At 38.2% G+C, this 19,904-nt stretch overlaps 1 long non-coding RNA gene across 1 annotated transcript; it reads right to left on the minus strand.

Moving 5' to 3' along the window:
- On the minus strand, positions 122-19,166 carry LOC110264630. The gene is made up of 3 exons (XR_002350802.1): positions 19,156-19,166; positions 10,742-10,750; positions 122-315 (listed from the first exon to the last, which is right to left on the minus strand). It is a non-coding gene; the product is annotated as an uncharacterized LOC110264630 (long non-coding RNA).

Here is a 19,904-nt window from a genome sequence, read left to right on the forward strand (position 1 = left end):
TTTGTTATGAACTCTTCAATTTCAATTATTACCTATACATTTTCCAAAGAGAGAACAATGAAGCCATCCATAAGTTGAGGCAGTAAGAACATCAAACCGCTTCTCCACTTCATGCCACCCTGCACCACCGACACCGCCACCACCACCGCCGCCACCCTTAGTGACGAACTTAAGTCCCTTGAGAGCACTCGAAGCTGCGGACTTAGTCCTATCGTAGTGTCGTCTTCTTGCAGCAGCAGCAGCATCAGAAGAAGAAGAAGGTGCTGTTTGTTTGGAAGAAATCGAAGCGAGTCGTTTGAGTTCTTGAGAAACCTGCTTCATTTTAATGGAAGTGGTTCTAACAACAATAGCACCAAAGGAAATCAAGTGGAACAAAAGGAGAAATGAGGGTATGAGAGTTCACCCGCGCCGTAACATACCCAAACTCCCAAATTGAAAACCCTAAAATCGGAACCCTAACCCTCTGAATATATACCTTCTCCACCACGTGGTGAGCGACAGGAGGACGATGATGACGATCGATGCGAGCACGCAGCAAAGACGACTGATAGCTCTCGAGTGGTTAGCGTCGAGTGAGGAAGAGGAGCGGTGAGTGTGGAAGTAGAGCGGTGAGTGGGGAAGAGGAGCGGTGAGCTGCGGTTCTGGAGTGGCGACACCGATGGTTCTTGAGTGGTTGGTGCGACAGCAAAACGTATTTGGGATTGATGATGAGAGGCACGAAGTGTTGGTGGTGAGATCAGGGTGTTGGTGGTGGAGGCACGAAGTTACGTTGTGTTGGTGATAGTCTTGGTGAAAAGGATAAAAAATTTACTAAATGTCGAGGGATTTGGTCCTACATAGATTAGCAACATTTTTGAAGTGCACCCAAAATATAACAAATGGGTTACTTTTTAAAAGAACTCTCTTTGAGGTCAGAAATGTACCCATAGCTATCTAGATACGGCTACGCTTTATAAGTGATATTTAAAATATCTAAGGAGACACTTTTAAAGTGATGCCTCAATAGTGTTTCCTATTCTCTTATAAAAGGGCACCATGCAAAAAAGCATAGCCTATTCTAAGAATAGGCTACGCTTTTCAAATGTAGCTTAAAAAAGTATGGCTGAATGGGTGTTTTTCTTGTAGTGTGAGAGGACCTTAAGGCGGCGTTTGCAACAAGTTCAAGCAACCAGGGCTGGAAGGGATCTCACAGATTCTCTAGAGCAAGAAGCTGAAGACACAACAATGGCAGCTAATTGATGAATGGATTTTTGATGGTGTAGAATTTCACAAATGAATTCTTGTTGCAAGTATAGTTTCTAAACCAACAATAATCCTTTCATACAAAAATTTGGTTGTCACAAGTAAGAAACCCCTATAAAAATAACCGAAGTATTCAAACCTGGGGTCATTCTCCCTAGGAATTGCAATAAAGTGTTCTTGTTATTGATTATGAAGTATGTTTGGGGTTTTTTGAGGTAATAGACAAGAAATATAAATGGAAAAGGAAATAAACCAACAACTAATAAAGCTCTTGGCAATGTATGAGAACTAGAAATCCTATCCTCATTATCCTCCTCAATTGTGAGAACAATTGTCCTTTGCTCCCACTTAGTTAACCTCTAACTATGAAGGAAAGTCAAGGGGATGAATTAACTTGATTCCACAAGTCCTAGGCTAATCATGATGAAAGACTAGCTTTAGTGACATTCAAGTTAATTAGAAACTTCTAATTATTAATCAACAAGAGAATTAGATAACTCAAGAGTCACTAATTACTCTACCTAGGCCAAGAGGAGAAAAACCTACTCTATAATCCAACCAAGCATTTTGTCAAACATTTGGGATGCATAAAAGGAAAGTAAAATCAAATTGCAAGAATTATAAATCTACAACTACTAATTGCAAAGAATTAAACAACAACAAAGAAATTCAACAATAAGGGAACATGAATCATCAATTGCATTAAAAGAGAAATAAGAGGAACAAGAGTGCATCAACATAAAAGTAGAGAATTACAAGAATTAAATGCTAAACTAGAGAGAGAAGATGTAGAAGAACAAGAATTACAAAAGGAAAAGTAAATCAAAGCATGAAATTAACCTAGATATAAGAAATCTTAATCTACCTCTAACCTAATTCTAGAGAGAAGAGAGAGCTTCTCTCTCTAGAAACTAACTTTTCCTCCAAAACTAAACTAAACTAAACTAATGTGATGTAATGTCTAATGTATGTTGATTCCCCTTCAATCCTTGGGTTAAATAGCATCAGAGATGAGTTGGATTTGGGCCTGAAAAGCCCAGAAATCGCCCCTAGCAGATTCACTTTAAGTGGGTCACGTGCGAGCACCAACGCGTGCGCGTGGGTCACGCGTACACATCGCTTGACAATTTGCGTTCCATGTGTACGCGTCACGTATGTGTACGCATCGCCATGCGACTTCATCGTTTCACGCGTACGCGTCTTCTGAGCGTGCGCATCGATCTCAGCATCCCAAATCCTTGTTTCTTCATGAGTTCTCCACTCGCATGCTTTTCCTTTCCACCCCTTTAATCCATTCCTAGCCTTCCCAATCTGAATTCATTATCAAACATATCAAGGCATCTAGTGGAATCAAAATTAGCAATTAAGGGCCTAAAAAGCATGTTTTCACACTTAAGCAAAAATGAGGAGACAATCATGAAACCATGCTATTTCATTGAATAAATGTGAGAAAAGGTGATAAATCTCCTAAATTAAGCACAAGATAAACCCTAAAAATGGGGTTTATCATCCTCCCCACACTTAAACCATAGCATGTCTTCATGCTAAATCAAGAAGAAAATAAAGGGTATCAATATTTATTAAAATGTAAATTAACTAAATGCAATCTATCTATATGCAACTATCTAAATGAATGCAATTACTTGGTCAAAATAAATCAATTCCCAAGAGAACATATATAGGCACAAGGGCTAATAGCAATAGCAATCAAATCAAATCCACAATTGATTTAAGTTATTAAAATTTTTTATAAACTTCCAAGAAAAGTGATGATCATAGGTGGAGACATGTAATTGAGTAATCGAACCCTCACCGGAAGTGTTTGCACTCTAGTCGCTCAAGTGTTTAGGGTCGATCCTCTCAATTCTCTCCTAATCATGCTTTCTAAGATTTGTTCTTCTTCTAACAATCAACAAATATTTCGTGCATGCATACAATTATCATGAGGTCTTTTCATAAGTTGTAATGGGGCTAGGGTCAAGGTAGGATGCATTGGTCAAGTGGACTTGAATTCAAATCTTTGATTAACATAAGCTTCCCACCTAACCTACGATATCCTATACAATTTCAAAGCTAGCCTAACTACCCATTCTTCACTTTTCACACACTCATGCATTTCCTTTTCATTTCACAACACTTATGCATTGATTCTTATTGAACTTTACTTTGGGGCATTTTGTCCCCTTTTTATTTCTTTCTTTTTTCTTTTTCTTTTCTTTCTATTTTCTTTCTTTTCTTTTTTCTTTATCATATATATATATATATATTTTCTTTTTATTTTTCTTTATCATTCATTTTTTTCTTTCTTTTTTTTTTTCAAACTAAAATATATACAAGAGCATCAATGCATATGGTTTTATATTTAATTAACACATGAGTTTGTACCCAATTCCAAATATAGAAATACAAAACAAAAACACCTTTTTCTCTCAACCAATGTCCCAAGTTTCCCCACACTTGAATGACACACACACACTAACCTAAGCTAATCAAAGATCCAAATTAAGGACATTTATTATTTTTCGCTTCAAGGCTTGTAATGTGCTAAAATTAAGAACAAAGTGGGTTAATCATAGGCTCAAAGTTGGCTAACAAAGGTTGATAAAAGGTAAGGCTATTTGGGTGAGTGAGCTATTTGAAATGATAGTCTCAATCATATAAATGCATGAATACAAGGAATATGGATATATAGAATTAAACAAATCAAAGATTACAATCATAGGAAGAGACTAATGCACACAAGAAAGGAAAACAAGTGGTTATAAGATGTAACCACGCAATTAAGGCTCAAATCTCACAAGGTTGTGTTCTTAGCTCAAAATCATAATCCACAATATATAGTTCAAGCAAGTTCTATGATAAGTTTTCACTCAAATCAATTGGGTTGCCCAATAGATAATTTTCTCGAAAAATTTCAATATTTTGACTAAGCTTATTATGTATATATATGCAAAATTAAGAAAATGAAACTAAAAATCCTAAAAGACCTAAAAATGAAATGCAAAAGTGTTGGGATTAGAAATTTGTCACCCAAAAATGCCGACTGGTCGGACGACCTCCCCACACATAAAAGTTTGCACCGTCCTCGGTGCGTTCAAAGATGAGCAAGGGGGTAGGTACGGCAACTTTTCGAGTTGCTACATTCAGCTGGTGGATCAACCGGTTGCTACGTGTTCTTTCTTCCGCTTCCATTTTTGCTTGTGGTGCAGGAATCATGAAAAACATAAAATAACACCATAAGATAAGAAAATACAAAAGCAAGGAAGCGTAACTTGTTGGAATGAGGTAAATCACTAGAATGGGGTGAGTGAATTAGTGTGACATGGGTCAAAAGAAGTGTGCATTCTAAGTTGCGCGCGGCTTAGAACACACACACCAACATAAAAACTATGCCACAGTTACACAAAAGGAACATGCACTTCACTCATTCTAGTGTGCTTGAGATAATTTAAACTTGTAGGTCAAGATAACCGAACAAGCAATAAAGAAGCATGAAAGCGATCAAGCCAAAAACATATGGATGTATATGATCAAGAAACATAATGCATTAAGATAAATGCACAATCATCCATCAAGAAATTGCCTAATCAAAGAAAAGGATCCAAATCACATGGTGGCTAGTGACGAACAGATTTTCGTCGGTAAAGAATTCACAAATAAATTCTTGTTGAAAGTATAGCTTCTAAACCAACAAAGAATCCTTTCATACAAAAAATTGTTTCTCACAAGTAACAAACCCCTAATAAAACTAATAACCGAAGTATTCAAACCTCGGGTCGTCTCTCAAGGAATTACAGGGAAGTGTTCTTGTTATTGGTTATGTAAAGGTATATTTTGGGGTTTTATGAATAAGAGAACAAGAAAAAGTAAATGGTAATGAAAATCAAATGATAAAGAGGTCTTGGCAAGGTTTGGTGGTCAAGGATCTCTATCCTTATCACTAACCACAACATGAGAATTGGCAGGGATCAATCCCATTAAATCATCCTCTAACTAGTAGTAAAGGAAAGTTAAATGAGCTATATCAATCCAAGTCCATAAGTCCTAGCTCTCCACCAATTCAATTAGTGAGAACTAGAGTTAATGGCTCTAATCATCAATTACTTGGACATTAGTAACTCAAGAGTTTCTAAGTTACCATCCCAAGCCAAGAGCATAAAATCTACTCTAACATCCTTGCAAGCATTTTATCAAACACTTGGTAGGCACAAAATAAAAGCATAGAAAACTCGCAAAGAATATTAAATCTAAACTACCAATTGCAAACATCAATAATACAAATTAAAGAAAGCAATCATAAATCTGAAATACCTCAAATTGCATTAAATAAAAAATCAAATCTAACATGAGAATTCATAAACTAAAGTAGCAACATAAAGTAATCAATAAGGTAAATAAATAAACTAGAAAGCTAGAACAATTAAAAGTAGAAGAGAAACTAATCAACTAAGATAGAAATCTGAAATTGAAAACGAATAAAACTAAGACCTAAAACCTAGAGAGAGGAGAGAGCCCCTCCCTCTCTCTAGAAAACTACATCTAAAACCTAAAATTCTATGAATGAGAAGTGTGTGTGATTCCCCCATTCTGCAGCCTCTACTCTGTGTTCTCGGGCTTGGAATTGGGCCAAAAAGGAGCCCAGAAATTGCCCCCAGCGCTTTCTGCAACTTTCTGCACGTGGCGCATGTCACGCGTATGCGTCAGTCATGCGTATGCGTCGCTCGTCTTCTGCGCTAGGCACGCATACGTGTCACCCATGCGTGCGCGTCACTACCAGCTTCTCAAAACTTTATTTTTCACGTTCCTTCCACTTTTGCATGTTCCCTTTCCATCCTCTAAGCCATTCCTGCCCTATAAAGCCTGAAAACACTCAACACACAGATCACGGCATTGAATGGTAATAAAGGGTAATTAAAATTAACAGTTTAAAGGCCTAGAAAACATGTTTTCAACTATTTCACAGAATCAGGAAGGAGTTATAAAACCATGCAAATTATATGAATAAATGAGCAAAGAACTGATAAAAACCACTCAAATTAGCACAAGATAAACCATAAAATAGTGGTTTATCAATCTCCCCACACTTAAACACTAGCATGTCCTCATGCTCAACTTAAAAGAAATTGAAAAAGAGTGAAGGCAGAATGGTGGACTTATGAAATATAACCTATTTAAATGCAAGCTACCTACATGCATCATGAAATTATAATTACTATCTGTCTATATATATAAGCATACATGTGGTTAGATTGAGTCAAATTTTCAAGGAATCATATATGCACAACCAAGGACTAAATCAAAACACATTCACAATTGAGTTGAGTCAACCAAAAGAGTTCACAAACTTGCAAGACAAGTAATGATCAAATATGGACATATGGAAATGAGCTATTGACCCTCACTGGAATTGTATATACACTCTAATCACTCAGTGTTTGGGGATAAACCAACTCAACTCTTCTCTAGTCATGCTTTCTAAGACTTTGTTCTTCATCTAACCAATCAACAAATATTTAATGTACAAATGCAAATATCATGAGGTCTTTTCAAGGTTGTAATGGGGTTAAGGCAAGGGTGAGGATATATGTATGGCCAAGTGAGCTATAAATTGAATCCTTCACTAGCGTAAGTTCTCACCTAACATACACATACTCTATGTACTTCTAAAATCATGCTTAGCTACCCATAATTCCCACTTTTGCATCACACACTCATGTACCAAATTATCTTTAAGGTTCACCATATATACATTGATTATTAAACTTAGCATTGGGGTAATTTTGTCCCCTTATTTATTTATTTATTTATTTATTTATTTGTAAAAATAATATAACATATCAATGCACATGGTGTGTTAATTGTTTTGGTCTCACATGAGTATGCTCCCAAATTCCCAACATATTATCAATAAAACTTAACACTTTCTTATTAACCCGAGTTTCCACGGTTTCTCACACTTAATTGATACACAATCTCTATCTTAAGCTAACCAAAGATTTAATTTGGGGTAATTACTTTGTTCTTCCGCTTAAGGATAGTGATGTGGTAGAATTACAGAATAAATGGGGATTAAAAGGCTCAAAGTGGCAAACAAAGGTAATTGAAAGGGTAGGCTATTTGGGATAAGTGAACTAATGACAAATAATGGCCTCAATCATATGCAAGCATGTAAATACACTAAACAGTGGACATATAGAATGGAACAAAGTAAAGTCTGCAATTATAGTGAAGAAACACACAAGGATAAAATATTATGGTTAAATAATGTAACCATGTAATTAAGCTAAAAAACTCACGGGTTGTATGCTCTTTGGCTCAAAACCATATATCCAATTATATATATCATACAAGTTACTAAAAGGGTTTATACTCAAATTCAATGGGAATCTTAAATGCCTTTCCTAAAAATAAATATATTCCTTGAAAATTTCATCAGTTGACCAATATTTATTACTATATATATATATACTAAATGGATTGTTGTGATTATGAAAAACTAAAAATTTCTAGTTTACTCCCTATTTTCAATCAAACCAAATTCTCATATGCTAAAAGGATAAACTAAGCTCAATAATCCATATTTTTCTATATCACAACTAATAGACTAAAGGTGCAATTCAAGCTAAATATCTAAGATATATATACAGTCCAAAGTGCAAAATGTAACAAAGTAAAAAATAAACAAAAGTACAGTAAAAGAAAATGTGCAAGTACTGAAAGGAAAATAAGATAAAATAAAATAAAATAAAGCAAAAAAATACAAAATAAAGTAAAAATAGGATAAAAGGTCTAAAATAGTTCACCAAAAATAGAATCCGCCAGAGATGGCGACCTCCCCACATTTATATCACAGCATCGTCCTCGATGCTCTGTCAAGCTCAGTGTGAAGGGTCATCGCCTCCTGAAGGGTGTGCTGCTGCTGGCTCTGTGGGTGATGGCTGTGTAGGGGCCTGTGGCCCTGCCGGATGCTCAAGCTGTGGCTCCTCCTGTTGTGTCTGCTGCTGGTCTGCCAGCTGTGCCTCCTCATCCTGCTTATCCTCCTCCTCCGCCTCAGAGTGCTCCGATGGTGTGTCAGGCTCAGAGGGGATATCAGTATGCCCAGTCCTCATCATCAGCTTCAGATGCTCATAGCGTCGCTTGTTGCAATGCTCAGACTGCTCAATACGCCGCTGAGTGTGGCACTCCATCTGATCGATGCGCTCAAAGAGGCGGTGCACTATATGGTAGATGGGCTGGGAAGCGGAAGAAGGTGCTGTGGATGCGGGAGGTGCGGCAGGCACGGAGGGTGCCGCGGGGGATGTGGCCGCATCAGTAGAGGTAGTAAGAGAAGGTAGTCTGTGGCCAAGAGCTTCGAACCGCTTGCCATGTGGAATAATCTTTTTGCATTCGGCAACCGGTGGCTTCTCATCCTCAAGTTCCCAAGACACCTCAGCTCGACGGGCCATCTGGGTAATCAGATAGGGAAAAGGTAGGGTGCCTCTGACATGGACTCTAGCTATGTATTTCCTGATGAACCGTGGAAGGTATAGTTCCTTTCCTTCCATAACGCACCATATGAGAAGGATCATAGCAGCCGGCACCTCGGACTCGTGAGTGCTCGGCATAACATAGTTGCTCAGTATTTTCTGCCATAGCCGAGCCTCATCATTAAGATAGGTAATCTTGATGCCCTTTGGAGTTACCGTCGACTTACCCAAAGCCCAGGGAACAGCCAGATCAATGGCTATGGTGCGCCTCACAGCATCCCAGTCAAAGCTCATACACCTAAGGGACTCCTCAGCCTTCTGATAACCATCTGGCTCGTCTAATTTTGGCTGGAAATGGAGGATATCTTCTATGGCCTCCTCAGTAACCAAGATCTGTTTTCTTCTTAGTTGTATTGCATCCAGGGTCGTTTTATAATAGTTGCAGTAGAATTCACGGACCCAGGATGCGTTAACTTCTATCAGATTTCTCTCTAGAAAGAACTAACCTCTCTGTTTGATTTGTTCTGTAGTGTACTTCTATAATTTAGTTAGTATTCTGAGAGTCTTTTCTAAATAGAGGTGCCTCTTTTCTGCAATGACCGAAAATTTCAGTTCACAGTAGAGGTTTGCAAATTTTACTGGGTCAGAAGCAGGCACTAGTTGATCTTCTTTTTCCTGCGGAGTGAAGTTCTTCTCATGCCATGAATCATTCCCAAGAATATCTGACAGAGCGACAGATGACTGTCCTCTTTTCCTCTTACCAATGCTGGCCTTAGCCTTGCCCTTTCCTTTTGGATCAAACATCCTGAAAAACAGAAATTCCAGGATACAGATTAACAAATAAAGCAGGGAAACAAATAGGCAATTAATGGGCAAGCATAACAAGTAGTGGATAGGTAAAATAGGAGAGAAAGCTAAAGCAAGAAGTGAGTCATAAAGATATAGAATTTTGGACTGGATGCAAGGTAGGAGTCAAAGAAACCAATCAGAAATCACAATCCAAGAATCTATGAAATGAAATTCAGAATGCTTGTTTGGTAAGAAACAACAATAAACATGCCTTGAAAGGGGTTGAAAAAGAGTTAGTGTAAAACTAAGAGAAAAGTTAGGAAGTCAATGAAGTCAAGAATTAAAAAGGTAAGTTAAAATTAGTGGCATGGTACTGTAGTTCCTAGCTAAAAGAAATTCACAAGATGTAAGAACAAGCAAGCTCACGTTCAAGCAAAGAATGCAGATTATTGATGATAAATCAGGTAGTAAAGAAAGAACAAAGAGAAATAAAATCATCAACAATGCAATTCAATGAAGAAGGGAACCAATTGGAATGGAAATGCTAGCCCAGCAACTCATGAAATGGCTTTGGTGTAAACCAAGTAAATCGCAATTTTAAAAGCACTAAAGTCAAGTCATGAGTGGAAGTTAAGTAAAACATTTCTCAGAAAAATTGGGCAGCATTCTGGCAATAAAAGGAACGGTCCCGGAAGAACAAATAGCAAAAACTCGGTTCAAATAGAGTCAAGGCTGTTCAGCAAAGAAGTAGCAATCAGCATGTCATATGGACTCATAGCAACAATTTCAATCAGCATATAAATTTCAATATATGGCAACAGCAAGAAGAACAAGGTAACTCATGTGACCCAGACATCAGAAAGCAGAAGAAAGTAGCAGGCTAGTTCCAAATTCAACTTATTAGTTTGGACTTCCGATGAATGCATTAACCATTAAAAACAAGAAAACCATATGTAGCACAAAAGCAAATTCAGACAAGATCCCAGCAAATTTAGATAATACGCAGCAGTATCAAGAAACCAGTGTAGTACAAAAGCAAACAATGAAATATAATAATAGCATCAATAACAATTCAGCACAGGGCAGAGCATTGGCACAAACAGATGAATTAACCATTCCAGTCAGCAAGAACGGAGCAATTATCAGACCTAAATCCACTAACCACAACCTAGCTACCTAACCACCTAAAATCCACTAAAAACAAGCATATCTAACTATCCTAAATTGAACATAATCGAAATTACGCTAACTGACTTAATTGAATGAAAATGAATGCAGAGGAAGACATGGGTGGAAGGGTGCAGTAATAGGATTGGGAAAGGAAGTGGGAAGGGGGTGGTGATGGCCGGAGATGGCGGTGGCACGGTGGCGTCGGTGGCGGTCTACAGCGAAGGCAGGTGTGGCGGTGGGAGGCAGAATAAGGGGAAGAATAGAAGAAGAGAGGGGGGAAGAGTGACGCGTATGCGTGGATCACGCCTGGGCGTGGATGGAGGAAAATGCGTCGACGCGTATGCGTGAAACGGGATAAATGAAGATGACACGTATGCGTTATGCACGCGTACGCGTCGACCAAAATTGTGCTAAACACACGAATCCAACATCGTGTTGGCGTAACTCTCTGTTCAGATTGTAGGGGGCTAGATTTTTCATGCAATGCATGATATGTTGGAAATGATCTAACAAAAAACTCACCGGCAAGTGTACCGGGTCGCATCAAGTAATAATAACTCACATGAGTGAGGTCGATCCCACAGGGATTGAAGGATTGAGCAATTTTAGTTAGATGGTTGATTTAGTCAAGCAAACAAGAGTTGTGTTGAGTGATTTGTATTCAACAGAAGCTAAATTGCATGAAATTTAAAGGGAGAGGGAGAATTGACAGTAAATTTAGGGGCAAAAGAAGTAAAGGAGCTGAATCTTAAAGTGCAAGTAATGTAAATGACAGAAGCTTAAATTGCAAGAAATGTAAATAGCTGAAGCTTAGAGTGCAAGAAATGTAAATTGCTTGAATAGTAAAGGGCTTTGGGAGCTGGGATCTCAGAAATTAAACAAAAGAATGTAACTAGCAATCAACAGAGAAGTAAAATATGAATTGAAATGCAGCAGATCTCAAACAGAAAAGAAGAATTACTTGAAGAAGCAATACAGATTCAACTCAATTGTAAAATCTAAAAGAGAAGTTGAAGATCTCAGGGGTTGGATGAGACTAGAAAATAAGTCTAGATCTCAATTCATTCTTTAATCCAACAGAGAATAATTGCAGAAGAAATAGAGATGAAAGCAGTAAAGGAAACTTAGATCCAAATCACAATTCCTTGAAATTATGTAGAAAGTAAACAAAGAGAGATCTCAGATCAAGAATGAAACAGAATTTCTTCAATTCTCAGTCCAAGATTCAAAACAAAGAGTGAAGAGTGTACAAGTAAGAACAAAGAGGAAGAGAATTCAATTCTCAATCCCAATTCCCAAACCCAAACCCAAAGCTAAAATCTAAAATGAGCTCCAAAATGAAAAAATGAAAAGTAAAAGTGTCAAAAAGGTGAAAAGAAAAAGTCTCCAAAAAAAGTCTTCTCTAAATCAAACTAACTTCTATTTATACACTTCCTATCTTTGGATTTTAGAATTTGGAATGGGCTTTTTAAATTTTGTGAAGATTTGAATTTAATTTCATTTTTGACTAAAAAATTGGCTATGAGCCACTCCCAGGGTAGTGCTTGGTTGATGGAGTGAGCATAGCACTCCCCCTTGCCTTGGCCTTCAAATTTTGCGCGACAAGCTCCTTGGACCAAGCATCAGGGTAGCGCTCGGTTGTCACAAAGAGCGCAGCGCTCCCTGGGCCTTGGCCTTGCCAAGTTTGCTAGCGCTCAGTGAATGGAGAGAGCGTAGCATCCCTTTCCTTGTTAATGAGCTCCAGCTTCGAACCTTGAGGGGAGCAATTGTGGAGCAATTTTCTTGGAAGAGTGGCCTTGTCTTGAGTGGGAACTTCCTTGTTCGAATCCCAACAAAGCCATTTTGGCTTTGCTTCTTTGCCCAAGCGCTCCTTCCTTGAGTGTAAGCTCCCAAGTTCGATTCCTAGTGAAGCCATGTTGGCTTATTTTCCTTGCAAGTAGCGCTCCTTCCTTCTCTTGGTTCATGGGTTCGAAACTTTGTGGCTTCACTAGAAAACATTGCACCTTGAATTTATTTGAAGTGGAGCTCGATAAAGTTAAGTGAGTTAACCGAGCGCTATGTTTGTTGCCTTGTTTCCTTGGTTCCTTGTAGCGCTCAGTTGACAAGGAGAGCGCAGCATTCCTTGCTTTGCTTTCTTGGCCTTGAGTAGCGCTCGAATAGAGAGCGCTGAGCTCTTTGAGAGAGCACTATGGCTTTTCTCCTTTGATGTGCCACACTTTTGTTTCCTTTTTCTAGGCTTCATAGGCCACGCTTTCCTTGTTTCTTTATTTTCTTCACCTATAAGTAATAAAAACAACCAATCAAAGTATCACCAAATTTACAAGGTTTATAAATCACTCAAAAACCAATTAATTTTAGCTTAAATCTCGTGATTTAGTGTCAAATAAAGGATGGTTGGTTGATTGAACAAAACCACGTAAATCCACTCCAAATCACTTACTTATAATATAAGAAAGTGCATAAAACCTAATGAAACACGTGAAAAATGCTTGAAAAGCTAGCATAAGATAACTTGTCATCACAACACCAAACTTAAACCTTGCTTGTCCCCAAGCAAGCCTTAAACATAAGAGAAAATGAAATGAAATAGAGAGGTATGCATGTCCTTATTTAGCAGATAATTGAACTTAGTTCTTGGGGTTTTATGCAGATCAATGGTAGCTCATTTATTCTTTGCTGACAGATAAGAAATGCTTCTTCAAAGGTTCATTAGACTTGCTGCTATATTGTCTTACTTTTACTTGATCCCTTGCTAGCTTTTTCTTTCTTTCTTTTGCTTAGAAAGCTTATTACTTACTGAAGGCTTGGTGGAAAATGTTGCAGCAGCCTCTTGGCTTAATTTTTGCTCAACATTTCTTCACCACAGACACATGGCTCACAATTTCTTCCTAGGAACATTGATGCCCATCATCTCTTTGGATCACTAAACGTTTTGTAGCTAGGTTGCTCTTGATAGTGGACTTTTGGTTGGCAATCCCAAATCAGTTGATCTAAGTGGCCAAGTTTCAAAATACTCCTCAGATCCTACTTGTCCAAGCATATCCTAGTACAAAAATACCACAGGCATATGTCCTAGGGTCCAAGCTATTGATGTCTAGCCTTATTGTTTGTTCTTTTGCCAATTCTTGGCTTTTCTCTTTCTTTTCTTTTTGTTTTGATTCATTCTCAAGGGAGTTTTCATTAATTGGCAGATTATAGCAGCAAACTAACTCACACGTTAAAGGATCATGTTATTATGCAGCTTTTTGTTTTATGAGCTACCAATTAAATCAAACAAATACCACCACTGACTTTCATTCTAATTTCTACAAAATTGGACAATTACTTTTCTAAATCAAACATTTTTCTTTTATTCATTGTAGAAAGGAACAACACAAAATTAAAGCTAATGATGGATGACCAGAATTATGCAAATCCAAGTATTTCTCAGCAAACATTTTCACTTGCATTTAATTGACTACTTCAACAAGACATATAGAGTTTTCCAAATTGAAATAGTTCAAAGCAACAAGGATTAAGTGTCAATACAACCTGTGGGGAATGTCCCTCAGCTTTTCCTCCTGTCATCATTATTTTCCTTGTTGCATTTCCTTTGGACAATGATGCAGGCTCCCTCCACAGATTGAATGTTTTCCTGCATAATCCTAATAAGTTGCTTGTTTCTCAAGCCCTTAAGAAAATGGTTAGCTAACATGACTTATTTATGGGCATTTTGAACTTACTTTGGTGTGTGAATACCAAACTTAGTTCCTTGCCAATGTTTCTTATGTATCAAGTTAACCATATGTGAAAACCTTTTGTCTTTGCTAAGGGTAATAGAACTAAATACTAGAAAATAGCAGATTGGTTAAATGGTTTATCTGATTGCTTGGGGCTAGAATTATGCAGAAGGTGAGAATGTGTTTTAAGATGAGATTTTTTGGTGGAACACCAAACTTAGAATCCTTCATTCTCCCTTAAACTATTTTGGTGTGTGACACCAAACTTAGCTCCTTGCAATATAGATAAACCACTCAACCTTTTTATTAAATTAGCTATGAAAAGAAAATTACCTCAGGTTGGGTTGCCTCCCAACAAGCGCTCTTTTATTGTCACTAGCTTGACATTCTCCATTCTTGCTCAGCTCAGGTTCTGAACCTCTTTTTCTTTGTCCCATTGACCTCCTAAGTAAGGCTTTGCTCTATGCCCATTTGCTGTGAACTGACCTTTTGTTGCTTCATCTAACAATTCAAGGCTTCCATAAGGGAGAACCTTTGTCACCAAGTAAGGGCCAGTCCATTTGGATTTGAGCTTGCCAGGGAAAATTTTTAGCTTGGAGTTATATAGGAGTACTTGCTGTCCTGGTTTGAACTCCTTGCTTGAGATCTTCTTGTCATGCCACCTCTTGGCCGTTTCCTTGTATATCTTAGCATTGTCATTTTGTTGCAGTAGTCTCTTCTCCCCTGTTGCCTGAGAATCAAGGTTGAGGAGTATAGTGGCCCAGAAAGCTTTATGCTCAAGCTCTACAGGGAGGTGACAAGATTTGTCATATAGCAGCTGAAAAGGGGATTTTCCAATAGGAGTTTTGAATGCTGTCCTGTATGCCCAGAGTGCATCCTCTAGCTTTCTGGCCCAATCTTTTCTAGTGGCTCCCATAGTCTTCTCTAGAATCCTCTTCAATTCCCTATTTGCAAGCTCAGCCTGGCCATTGGTCTGAGGGTGGTATGGTGTGGCTACTTTATGAATCACTCCATATTTATGAAGGAGTTTCTCCATCTGCTTGTTACAAAAATGACCACCACCATCACTGACAAGTCCCTTAGGTACTCCATATCTAGTGAAGATGTGCTTCTTTAGGAATTGAAGAACAATTTGTGCATCACATGTGGTTGTGGCTATTGCTCCTACCCACTTTGAGACATACTCCACTGCTACCAAAATGTACTTGAAGGAGTAGGAAGGAGGGAAGGGCCCCATGAAATCTATGCCCCAAAGATCAAATAGCTCCACTTCAAGAATGACATTTTTAGGCATCTCATTCCTTCTTGTCAATCCTCCAGCTCTTTGGCATTCATTACACTGGTGAACAAACTCTCTGGCATCCTTGAAGATGGTTAGCCAATAAAATCCACTCTGCAGTATTTTAGCAGCTGTCCTCTCTGGTCCAAAGTGTCCACCATATGCTGAACCATGACAATGCCACAATATATCTTTCATTTAATTTTCAGGGACACATCTCCTAATCATTCCATCAGAGCATCTCTTGAATAAAAAAGGTTCGTCCCACAAGAACTTCCTTGCTTCATTGAGTAGCTTCTTCACTTGTTGTTTGGAGAATTCTTGAGGTATCTTCCTTCCCACTTTGTAGTTTGCTATGTCAACAAACCAAGGTGCTTGCTGAATTTGGAAAAGGTGCTCATCAGGAAAATTCTTATTTACTTGCTGCGGTCTATCTTGGTTGGCTTCTTGTGGCAATCTTGATAGATGATCAGCAACTTGGTTCTCACTGCCCTTCCTGTCCTTTATTTCAATGTCAAACTCTTGTAGAAGCAATATCCATCTGATAAGTCTTGGTTTAGCATCCTGTTTTGATATCAAATACTTAAGGGCAGCATGGTCAGTATAAACTACAATTTTAGACCCAATCAAGTATGATCTAAACTTATCAAATACATAGACCACAGCCAATAACTCCTTCTCTGTTGTGGTGTAATTTTTTTGAGCTTCATTCAATACTCTGCTTGCATAGTAGATGACATGATGCAAGTTCCGCTTTTTTTGTCCCAACACAGCACCAATTGCAATGTCACTTGCATCACACATAAGTTCAAAGGGTAATCACCAATCTGGGGATGTGATGATTGGTGCAGTGGTGAGTTTAGTTTTTAAAGTGTCAAAGGCATGCTGGCAACTTTCATAAAAAACAAAAGGATTATCAACCATCAACAAGTTGCTTAATGGTTTGGCTATTTTTGAAAAATCCTTGATAAATCTTCTATAAAATCCAGCATGTCCTAAGAAACTTCTAACCGATTTCACATTAGTAGGTGGAGGGAGCTTCTCTATGATTTCTACTTTTGCCTTGTCAACTTCTATCCCTTTTCTTGAAACTTTGTGACCAAGAACAATCCCTTTAGGTACCATAAAATGGCATTTCTCCCAATTTAAAATCAAATTGGTTTCTTGGCACCATTTCAAGACAAGGGTAAAATGATGCAAGCAAGTACTAAAAGTGTCACCAAAAATAGAGAAATCATCCATGAAAAGTTCAATAATTTTTTCTACCATATCTGAGAAAATTGATAGCATGCATCTTTGAAATGTTGCTGGAGCATTACACAATCCAAAAGGCATCTTTCTGTATGTGAAAACTCTAAAGGGACAGGTGAAAGATGTCTTCTCTTGATCCATGGGATCAACCACTACTTGATTATAGCCAGAATACCCATCAAGGAAACAGTAGTATGCATGGCCAGCTAGCCTCTCAAGCATTTGGTCAATGAAAGGGAGAGGAAAGTGATCTTTGCGTGTGGCATCATTCAGCCTCCTATAGTCAATGCACATCCTCCATCCTGTCACAGTTCTTGTGGGAATGAGCTCATTCTTCTCATTAACAATAACTGTCATCCCACCCTTTTTTGGTACCACTTGAACTGGGCTTATCCATGAACTGTCAGAGATAGGATAGATAATCCCTACATTCCATAACTTCATTACTTCCTTCTAGATAACTTCCTTCATTGTGGGATTTAACCTTCTTTGTTGTTGGACCACTGGTTTGGAATTGTCTTCCAAAAGGATCTTATGTATACAAACTGCAGGACTAATACCCTTCAAGTCATCAATAGTCCATCCTAATGCATCTTTGTGAGCCTTTAGTATATTAAGGAGCTTTCCTTCTTCTTCTTCAGTCAGGGAAGAGTTGATGATCACTGGGAGGCTATTTGTTGTGCCAAGGAATGCATATTTAAGATGAATAGGGAGAGGCTTCAAATCTTGTTGAGGCACTTCTTCCTTCTTGTCTTGTTTCACCTTTTTCTCAATGGAAATTTCAGCTACTTGTGCTTCCATTGTCTCCTGATCTTCTTCCCCTTCTTCTTCTTGTTGCTTATGATGATTGGCTTCTAACATTTCTTCCACCAAAATTTCTATCATATCTACCCTCATGTAGTCTTCTTGCTCAGGGGGATGTCGCATTGCCTTGAAAACATTGATGATCATTTGCTCATTGTGCACCCTGAAGATCATTTCTCCCTTCTCCGCATCAATAATAGCTTTTGTTGTGGCTAGAAAGGGCCTTCCCAAAATGATTGAATTGTTTCCTTCCTCTTCTGTGCCAAAATTACAAAGTCTGCAGGGAAAATAAACTCTCCAACCTTCAGCAATAGATTTTCCACAATTCCATTGGGGGTCTTAATTGATCTGTCGGCCATTACCAAAGACATCCTGGTAGTTTAAGTTCTTCTATGGCAAGCTTTCTCATCATTGATAGGGGCATCAAATTTATACTTGCACCAAGATCACAGAGAGCTTTGTCTAAGGTCATCTTGCCTATGGTACATGGAACTACAAAACTCCTTGGATCTTTAAGATTTGGTGAAATACCCCTTTGAATCATAGCACTGCATTCTTCAGTGAGAAGCACTGTTTCCTTTTCATGCCAACTTCTCTTTTTATTGATAAGTTCCTTCAAGAACTTTGCATATAGAGGCATCTGCTCTAATGCCTCAGCCAGTGGAATATTAATCTCCAATTTCTTGAAGACTTCCAGTTGGGGAAGTGTTGATCTTTGGTCTCTTTGTTGAACCTTTGGGGATATGACAAGGGAGGTATGAAAGTCTTCACTCCCTGCCTTTGTTCCTTGGCTGGTTCTTCCATTATTTACTTCCCTTTCCTTAAATCTTGTGGCTGGTTATCCTTCTCTTTAAGCCTCTCTGAAGTTTGCTTGCTTGCTGTCACTTCTTTGTTGCTGGCTTCCCCTTTCTCAGCTTGCTTCTTGTCATTCTCCTTTGGCTTTTTGGTTGCTTCTTCGTCTTTCACCAAGATCTTTCCACTCCTTAGCTGTATAGCTTTGCATTCTACTTTAGGATTTGGAATGGTGTCACTTGAGAGTGAGCTTGATGGCCTTTCAATCACAGTGATAAACCATTATTTTATGATTTATATTGTGTTTAATTGAGTGGTTTTATCAAGTCTTTACCTACTTATTCATATGGATTGCATGATTTTATAATTCCTTCCTAGTATTGTTTATGGTTGAAAACTTGCTTCCTAGAGACGTTTAATTTGTACATTTTAATTCTCCTTTATACCATTCAATGTCGTGATCTGTGTGTTAAGTGTTTCAGGCTTCATAGGGCAGGAATGGCTTGGAGAATGGAGAAGAAGCTTGCAAAAATGGAAGGAATACAAGAAACTAAGGAGATGACCAGCGAACACTGACGCGATCGCATGGCTCACGCGAGCGTGCAAAATGAAGAAACCGCAGCGACGTGAACGCGTTCCTGACGCAAACGCGTGGATTGAAGTCTGCACGAATGACGCGAACGCGTGACAAGAAAAAACGCTGAATGACACGAATGCGTGGACGACGCATACGCGTGACCTGCGCGATCTGCAAAAATAACAGAATACGCTGGGGGTAATTTCGGACCGCGTTTTGACCCAGTTTTCGGCCCAGAAACACAGACTAAAGCTACGGAACATGCAGAGACTCAATACGCATCCACACACATTCAGATATATTGATATTAGGATTACTTTTAGTTTTAGATCTGAATTTAGATTAGTTTTTACATTGATAGTTTATGCTTTCGTTTTGGATTTTGGATGCTGAAGAGTCATTACCTTCGTAAAGACATCACTTTAGTTTGTTTCCTTATTCCTTTACTCTTTTCATGTTGATCATTGACCCCATTCAAATAAGTATGTTGCATTTTGGATTTATTAATATATAGAGTTACTTTTATTTTTAATTAATTTTAAATCTCTATTTTATTTCCTTTAATTATGTCTTCTTATATTTTTATGAGTATTAATTCCATGTCAATAGAGTAAATTTTCTATTTGACATGGGGGTTGATTAAGAGGAGACACTTGAGTTGGAATGCTCAAGTGCTCAGTTAAATTGGACGTTGTTGGCTAATTCTGTACCTACTAACGCTGGACCTTCCCAAGGGAGAGGACTAGGATTTGTGGGTAAGAGTTAGCTCAATCACTTGACTTTCCTTCATTTAGTAAAGGTTAACTAAGTGAAAA

The sequence above is a fragment of the Arachis ipaensis genome, chromosome B07 (assembly GCF_000816755.2).
Source record: "Arachis ipaensis cultivar K30076 chromosome B07, Araip1.1, whole genome shotgun sequence".
Taxonomy (NCBI): Eukaryota; Viridiplantae; Streptophyta; class Magnoliopsida; order Fabales; family Fabaceae; genus Arachis; species Arachis ipaensis.